Here is a 7,828-nt window from a genome sequence, read left to right as displayed (position 1 = left end):
ACATAAAAGTAATATTTTAGTGAAAGTATAAGCATTTTTTGAATTTGAACTCGAAGCGTCGGTTGTATAGCGTAGAGACAATGCTAACAGTGGTTATTCAATAATAAGTTGAATTTAGAATTACACTTGTTGAAAACCATTGGATAGAGTAAAAAACTCAAATGACTGGAAGGAAACTTTATCTGAAACGGTTACCAGATCTAGCAGTTACCCATACAAAAGGTTACCTACCCATATCGTTGGTATTTTAATAACCACTTCTAAATTAAGCCTATCGGAAACCCCGGATCGTTTATTTGGTTATATTTATTTATTACTTACATATTAATATTTGAAAAACTGCAGTAATTCATACCTATTCAATCAATCAAGTTTAGTATTAAAACCATTAGAACATCGAAAACTATGAACATTTTAAACGACTACCATTTTGTACGGGGAATAGTCACCACTTTTCAGTCAGGTAACATTCGGTATATTGAAGCCTGGGAGGCCTATTACAAGGATCAGGCCCCGTAGCCGAATGGTATTTCTGCGACGCGAAAAATGTAATCTATCTCTATCGCTCTTGCGTATTGGCACGACAGAGCCAGACTACATTTCTGCGGCGTTTCGTGTCGCAAAACAGCGGTCTAACAATTTTATTATGCATACTTACTACACTTCTCTAGAGATCCACGAGTGATATTTTTCACCACCCCAAACACTGGTGAAGGCTTTCTTGAGGACGTTGCATATTCACAAGAGTGCGAAATAATTTCATACTTCTATTCTCTACAGAGTGTAACAAAAATGGTGGTGATCCGTTAAAGGGCGTACTCAGTATCGTATTCTTATCAGAAAAAAGTAGAAGAAAATTTTTTTTTCGCTAAAAAAATTTTCACTTTTGTATGAGCCGGGCCGCGCGAATCGATCGAATCTCCACACAAAGATAAAAAAAATTTCCTGATGAGAATAAGATACCGAATACGCCCTTAAACGGATAAGGGCGTATTCAGTATCGTATTCACCACCATTTTTTTTACACCCTGTATTTTACATTCATTAAAAATTAAAAGTCAAAATCAATCACTCATACGGATGAGCGATACTACCACAACGATATTATCGTAAGCATTTGTGCATTTGGCTACGTATCCTAGGCAGCTGCTGCTGACCCAAAAATCCAGCCAGTATGATCAAACTATAACTCTAAGGGCCACATGCACCACCGCTTAACTCAAGGTTAGTGGGCTGTCAACTGTCCAATTCCATGTAAAATGGTGGGTTAACCTCGGCTTAACCCTCCATTTTCGGTGGTGCAAGTGACCCTAAAAGTGCTGCGTAACTCTTTTTTCATATTTTCTATAGGCGCATAGAATCCATTGTTATTCAGTTTCAAGGTTAGATGACAACATTATAAGTAATTCAAAAGTTTAGTGTCCTCGCTGTGTTTAAAATAAGCGATATTTGAAGCCACATTTTCGATCAAATTCTTCATAATTGTTGCCATGAAATGTTTCAGTCTAATATACAAAATTGCCAACAAAATTCTGACCCAATTCATTAGTCGTCTTACAAATTAAATTAGGTGTCCTCTTGAAATACAATATCAGTTAGAAAGGACGCAAAATGGCGAAATAAGAAAACCTTTTCGTAGAAACTAATTTGCGATTACTAGATTTTCATCTGGTGGCATAATTTTATAAATATTTATGCTAAAGGTTTCATTCTAATTTAAATAAGGTTTCTTCTAAGTAATAGGTATTACTCGACATTAAATTGAACTTAATATCTTTACTTTATGTTAAAGCGTAGCGAGGGATTCAAAACAGTGCCACTTTGAACCCTTATAGCAGGAAAACAGAAACCTTAATTTTTGACCTTTCTGAAACCTTGGGTCTCCCCACATCCCACACGCGACGCTCGCGAGACGCTAGCGTCTCGCGAGCGTCGCGTCGGGCCAACTGTATGGGCAAAGCCTGACGCCGCGTCGACGTCGCGTGACGGGACGTCTTTTTCCATACAGTTGGCCCGACGCGACGCTCGCGAGGCGCTAGATGTGGGACCCTAAAAGAGGGATTAGGCCATCCATGTCATTTAAAAGTCAATATCAAGAGGCTCAGGTTCCACTACCTAAAATAAATAAAAAACGATGAATGACTTTAATGGTTCTGTTTAAAAGTTCTCGTTCCGCATAAAACCTGAAATTGTTCTAAAAGAGTTTTAAGCCCCATTAGGCTGTAAAAGTATTCTTACGCAGAGCTCTCGGAAAATTATGAGTTAAATTTAACCGGCAGCTAATAACGTAATAAGGAAGTTGGGCAAGTAAGCCTTGTTCCTTAATTAAGGCTTAAAATTAATAAAACTAAGTTCAAAATTACGAGCAGTCAATGGGCGCAGTTGGTAATAGTCGAGTCCCCCACACAGTTGCGGGAAATTGAGACTCGTGAAGTCAACGCAATCGTAATTATTAATAGTTATTTGTTAACAAGGGAGCAAAGTTGTATTTTAACGCCGAGTGTGGAATTGAAAAACGAGCAAGTGAAAAGATTCTATAGTTGAACCATGAGCGAAGCGAGTGGTACGAGAATAGAATCCTGAACTTAGCGAGTTTTTCAATACACGAGAAGTAAAATACATTTGCACCCGTGTGTAACACAAAACTTTTCTCCTCGCTATAGCGAGGAAACTACAACGCAAAAAATGCGTTTATCACTGCTTCCAGTAGTTCCACAGGTGGTAAATGATCTTCATTACTAGATTCACCTACTTTTATAAATTTTAAAGCAGTTAGACTATATTCAAGGTCTAATTACTTTACCCACTAGTGGATAAAATGCGTTTTTACCCGCTGGCATTAAAGGATAAAACACGTGTTTCCGAGGTAGTGAGGGGAAAAATACTTTTTCACCACGCCAACTGATAAAAGCTCACTTAATACTTCAAAAACGAATGGCAAAGTTGAATTTTGTGCACACAAGAGTGCAAAGTAATTTCATACAAATCTTGTCGAATTGACGTTTACAGGATGATTTTAAATATCACGTGTAAAAAAAATATGAATTTAATTTATTGTCACGCCTCCTTGGTTCACGAGGTTTATAGTTCAAAGAACCATTATTTGTGAGTCGTACAACGCTTAAATATATTAATTTGATGTCTGTTCATGTTGGTAGGTATGTCGTCTTTTAAATCAAGCGTCCTAGACAAATAAATATCTTAATCAAAACCGACCTGAAGACAGTGACACTGAAAATGTCAACAACCCCCTAAGTTCAAAGGGTACTCGCTTACCATCGCTTCGTAAGCGTCTCGAAGCTAGCTGTCCCTATCGCTTCTGTAGTGGCGCGACAGAGCCAGACTGCATTTAGATTGTCACGTAGTCAATGATTATCACTTCGGCTAGGCAGGGACTGAACTGAAGTCATATTAAAGAGAAGCATGGAGGCAGGGTATTTAGTAATATCACCGGGTATATTACTTGCAATTAATAACGCTCTGTGCACATTAATACCTATTTGTACAGTACACAGTTGCGCGGAATGTGGAGGGTCAGGCTGTTGTGCCATGAGATTATATGAAACATTGCCTTATTGTGATTTTTTTCACTCATTTTTTGGGTGATGAAGTCTTACTCAATAGTCTCATCGAAAGATTGGCTTTGAAGTCGCCAGCAACATGTCGATGAGGTCAATGTAGGCACTTTATACTTTTTATGTTAGTTTACTTGTGTTTATACAAAAATCTTGAGGGACACCACACAGATACCTCAAACTAAGAAAAAATGTAGGTGTGGGTTGCTGGGCGAAGATATCCGTACAGAAATATACATACCTACTTATATAAATCATACAAATACGCATAGCAGGCAGGCCAGGAAGGGCCACTACCAACCAGGTCATACCGGTCGTCAAAATGGCTCAACAATTGAAGTCCTTGAGTGAGGGGTACAACATTCATACCTACTCTTCTTGTCCTCACACCCTCACGTAACTCAGCCTGCAGTCTCAGTAAATATTACGATTATAAATAAATGTTATGCTAAATGGACTTGTCGTGTTCCGCAGTGGAGCGAGTTGATTTATGAACCAACTGCGGCCAAATGAGCGCGTGTCTGCCGGGTTTACCAGCGTTTTTGTTTCTGGGTTGCTCTTGAATTCTGCGGGTTTTTACGGTCAGTTGGAGATTGTTTTTCAGTTTTCCCGCGGAGTTTTTCATGTATCCGGCGTATAAATCATTTGAATACCGGATTTTTAATGCTTTAACTATTACAATTGCAAAGGGGTAACGCCGCCAGCATCCTGGCTCCACTTCCAAAAGACAGTTCTTTAGATGATATTTTTTTGCATTTCGTTTTTTTTTTGTTGTGTCACATAGGTATTAAGATGTGTGATACTATACAGCACGACCACGGATGATTTTATTAATTCTGATGCGGTACAAATTCACGAAAAAAAATGTACTTTTTTGTACTGACGTTTAAAAAAAATGTACCCTTATGATTTTGGAGTTTCGACATAGGGCCCGTGGTCGTGCTAGGTAGGTACTCCCTGGCACGACCACACTATATTTAATGAGATTTTAAATTTCTGTTGCAGTACAAATTCACGAAAAAAAATGTACTTTTTTGTACTTACCTTTTAAAAAAAATACCCTCATGGTTTCGGAGTTTTGACATGGGGTGTGGCCGTGCTAGATAGGTGGTACTTCCTGGCACGACCACACTATATTTAATGATTTTTTTAATTTCTGTAGTGGTACAAATTCACGAAAAAAAATGTACTTTTCTGTACTTACCTTTTTATAAAAAGTACCCTCATGGTTTCGGAGTTTCGACATGGGTTGTGGTCGTACTAGATAGGTACTCCCTGGCACGACCGCACTAAGTTTTTGAAGTAATTTACATAGTACAATTTCAAAACACTTGTTTAGTATTCATTTGACCATCAAATTAAACATAAATATAGTGTGGTCGTGCCAGGAAGTACCACCTATCTAGCACGACCACACCCCATGTCAAAACTCCGAAACCATGAGGGTATTTTTTTTAAAAGGTAAGTACAAAAAAGTACATTTTTTTTCGTGAATTTGTACTGCAACAGAAATTTAAAATCTCATTAAATATAGTGTGGTCGTGCCAGGGAGTACCTACCTAGCACGACCCCGGGCCCTATGTCGAAACTCCAAAATCATAAGGGTACATTTGTTTTAAACGTCAGTACAAAAAAGTACATTTTTTTTCGTGAATTTGTACCGCATCAGAATTAATAAAATCATCCGTGGTCGTGCTGTATAGTATCACACATTAAGATTTGAATAAATACGAGTAAATAAAGACAAGAAAAGAGTGAGCTGTGCTTATCTTGAAGAACCAATGATAAAATGATCAAACGTTTATGCAGCTGAGAGAATTAACGTTTGACTGAAATGCGATGTTATTTTATTAATTATTGGAAATCGGTTGATTTAATTCAATTTAATAGTATAATCGGGCAATGAGCGTATGGATATGGGCGAGTTATCACGCAACAGACGAATCATAGCATTTAAATGCGGTTTCGAATGAAATTTCAAATACTGATTTGGTAATGCTGATCATAATTCAGTAGAGCGATAGAAATTGTATCATCAAAACGGTTCAACTGCGAAAGGCATGAAAGAAGATTTCTATTTATAAGAATATCTTACAACAATTTACAGGACCTTTGAATTTTGGAAATAAGGTTCTACTGCACTAGTGCTGCAAAGTAATGAAAAATAAATATACAAGCTCGGATCTTGTATATTGAGCAATTAATATTTATTAGTTTCTAGTTGGTTCCTTTTAACGTATCACTCAGGGATCGGAACCCGTTCCCAAATACCATTTGATATCGTTCTTAAACCGTTACCTATAAATTTTGTTCAATGGGAACAAAATAATTTCGGTTACGGTTCTTATATCGTTCCCTAAACGAACGGTTCATTATAAATTTTGTTCAGTGGGAACAAAATAATTTCGGTTTCGGTTCTTATTTCGTTCCCTCAAAGAACAGTTCCTTACAGTAACGTTTAAATGAACGAACAGAATTTTAGCGTTCCTAAAACCAATATTATTTCGTTCCGAGCCGCGCGGGAGTAGGTATAGCGACTGTAGCGAGCGCCAGAGCCGAACGTTTTCGCCGACGCACGAGCCGCCTTTCGCTGTCTCTTTTTCACACGAAGTTCATGTATATTTCTGTTTCGGTTAGCCGGCCGGCCGCGGCCGGCAATGAAGGTGAAGGTAGGTTGTTTGTTTTGTTTACTTCATTTACTTGAGTTGCAACTTTCGGCGTATAAACAGCGAACGTGCAGTGATAGTGTATGCTTGATATTGAAACTATTAGGATAGGAAGAAACAGCATAGAATATACACCATGTATAAAGGGCGGCAAATTTTAAAATTGTAGGGCTCACCGGCCAATTGTCTTCATAAAACCTGTCTACTTAAAGTTTCACGTTAACGGAATCATTAAAGGATTAAGACGATACAGGAGGCAAGCACGAATTCAGATTTTTAGGTCTTTATCGCCGTCGCGTTGACGGGGGCGGAACCCACAGAGAGGCCCTGTATAGTAAAGTTGTGTGTGCGCGTGGCGCACGCACACAGACGCGTACGCCGGCGGCGCAAGTACTCGCGCTCGAGCCGACCGGCGCCCGCAATCGCTCTCTATAGTCTCTATCTATATTTTTCTAGTTTTGGACTTCTGATTTGCGTATAGTTTTGGACTCCGTGAAGTATACTCGTACTGATTTGAATAGAATGCAAATTTGTCATATTTTAGGTATTCTAAATATTATTCCTTACCTTATACATAATGTAATTATCTTAAAAGGAATCATGATACCGAAATAAAGTTATTCGGTATGTAAAAAACTAAAGCCTTTTCGATGTCAAAAAGAAAGTTTAAAATAATTTTGTGATAAAGTAAATATTTTCTGAAAGGATTGGGTTATACCTAGGGATTGCAATAATATAAAATCCGGATTTTCGGATTATTTTTAGGGCAAAATCCGAACTCCGGATTAAATCCGGATTTTTTTAGTAACTAAAGCCTGACAAGTTTTTATTTGACCCTGGAAGAGTGTCGCTACAAATCGTTTTCATATGGCAATAATGTGCCGACGTCATGTATAATCGGGACAGCGAGTACTGGGTTTCGTTTCGCGTTAATATTTGTAGAAAATTAAAGCATGGTTTTAGAGAATGACAATTTAATAAGCTAGGTTTGAAGACTTGCTACTTCCACACAGCCTAAAATTCATGAAGCTTGTGCCTGTATCGAAGTCGTCGATGTTTATTTTCTTCTTACGTGGGACCTTGTTTTGTACTGGTGGCGATGATGAAACGGCCTCCTTATTTCTTTAAATATTTTTCACGGCAGAGCTAAATACAGACACCATAAATAAGAACAAAAAATATATTAAGCTAAATCGAAACCAACTAATCATTGCATGAGAACATTATTAGGGTGCCCGCCCCCTACACGTAAAGTGGGGAGAGATTTTTTTCATTTCAACCCTGACGTGTGATATACCTATTGTTGGATAGGTATTAAAAAATGAATAGGGGTTTACTACTAACATTTTTTGATATTGTTAATTTTTTCGGAAATAATCGCTCGGAAATGTATGGGACATTTCAGAGGTAAACTTTTGTATGGGCTTTGTCAGTCCCGGTATCTATCGTCCTTGATATTAGGCAAGTCAATGTGCACCTCTAACGACTCTTACGCAGTGGCCATTGAGGCCAATCAATTAAAGGTGAGGAAACAGTCTCAGCTGTTGCCATTAGATTTGGTGAAAATAACATTGATCGCGTTGGATA

This window comes from Leguminivora glycinivorella, chromosome 2 (genome assembly GCF_023078275.1).
Source record: "Leguminivora glycinivorella isolate SPB_JAAS2020 chromosome 2, LegGlyc_1.1, whole genome shotgun sequence".
Taxonomy (NCBI): domain Eukaryota; kingdom Metazoa; phylum Arthropoda; class Insecta; order Lepidoptera; family Tortricidae; genus Leguminivora; species Leguminivora glycinivorella.
Note: the sequence above shows the minus strand (reverse complement) of the source record.